Source organism: Spinacia oleracea, chromosome 5 (assembly GCF_020520425.1).
Source record: "Spinacia oleracea cultivar Varoflay chromosome 5, BTI_SOV_V1, whole genome shotgun sequence".
In the NCBI taxonomy this organism is placed as follows: Eukaryota; Viridiplantae; Streptophyta; class Magnoliopsida; order Caryophyllales; family Amaranthaceae; genus Spinacia; species Spinacia oleracea.
Window position 1 is genome coordinate 41,888,103 of NC_079491.1, and position 1,292 is coordinate 41,889,394.

Sequence of the window (1,292 nt, forward strand, 5' to 3'; positions counted from 1 at the left end):
GCCAACTGTTTATCCATGATCTTGTTATGAGCAGTGAGGGCATCGATTTTGGCATCCTTTTCGCTCAGAGATCTCTGCAATTCCAACATCATATTCCTCATCTCTACAAGCATGGGATCAGGTTGTGTGGGTTGAGGTTGTGGAGGAAAACCAGGTGGTCCACTAGGCTGCGGGTTGTAGTTACTCCGCGGTTGGTATGACTGTTGTGGTGGCGGTTGGTACTGTTGTTGTGGTGGTGGAGGGTGTTGAATCTGATGGGGGTTCTGGACATTAGTACTCCTATATGATAGTAGGGGGTTGTTTTTATACCCCTCGTTGTAAGAGTTGGAGTACGGATTGTTCTGCTTGTAGGACTGGAATGCATTGCATTGTTCGATAGAGCTCCGGCATTCCTGTGCATAATGGCCTTGCATCCCACAACTATTACAGACATTGGCAGATTGGGCACTCATTGCAGCGACACTAGCATGTTGGGTGGATTGGGAAGATGCGATCTGTATATTGTCTAGCTTGTGATGTAGGGCAGTTAGCTGAGCAGTAAGCTGATCAATAGAATTCATCTCATGCTTAACACCCCGGTCGGCAAAACCTCTAGGATTCCCATATTGGGCACTATGGATGGCCATCTCCTCAATCACCTCTAAAGCTCTAGGCACCTCCAGTTGCATAAATCTCCCACTGGCAGCTGAATCCAAAAGACACCTAGACTCATTACCCAGACCATTATAGAACTGCTGAACCAGGAACCAGTCATCCAAACCATGATGCGGGCACTCTCTTTGCAAGTCCTTGAATCTCTCCCAAACTTCGAACAAACTCTCATCTGCTTATTGAGAGATACCTAATATCTGACCCCTCAGACGAGCTGTCTTCTCAGGTGGGAAATATTTAACATAGAACGCAAGGGCCAAGGAATTCCAATCGGTGATTTTCATAGTTGCGCGGTTGAGACTGTTAATCCATAGCTTTGCCTTCCCACTCAATGAAAATGGAAAGAGTATCTCCATAGTCTGCTCCGGTGTTAAATTCTTCTGCTTAATGGTGGCACAATACTGAATGAAAGACTGAATATGGAGATTAGGATCTTCACCCTTTTCCCCACCGAATTGGTGTCTCTCGATCATGTTTATCAGCTAGGGTTCGATCTTGAAATTCTCGACCACAATGGAAGGCATGATTGCCTTGGGAAGAATAGACAGACTTGGTTTAGAATAGTCTGTAAGCCTTGGCACAAGTGGGGGTGGTGGTGGTGGTGCTTGGTCACCCATCTCTGAATCTGTATGGAATATATT

At 46.0% G+C, this 1,292-nt stretch overlaps 1 non-coding gene across 1 annotated transcript; it reads left to right on the forward strand.

Annotated features, from left to right (window-relative positions):
• Positions 1 to 756: 756 nt before the first annotated feature.
• Positions 757 to 863, forward strand: LOC130462156 (small nucleolar RNA R71). Its single transcript, XR_008922294.1, has one exon. It is a non-coding gene; the product is annotated as a small nucleolar RNA R71 (small nucleolar RNA).
• Positions 864 to 1,292: the final 429 nt, after the last annotated feature.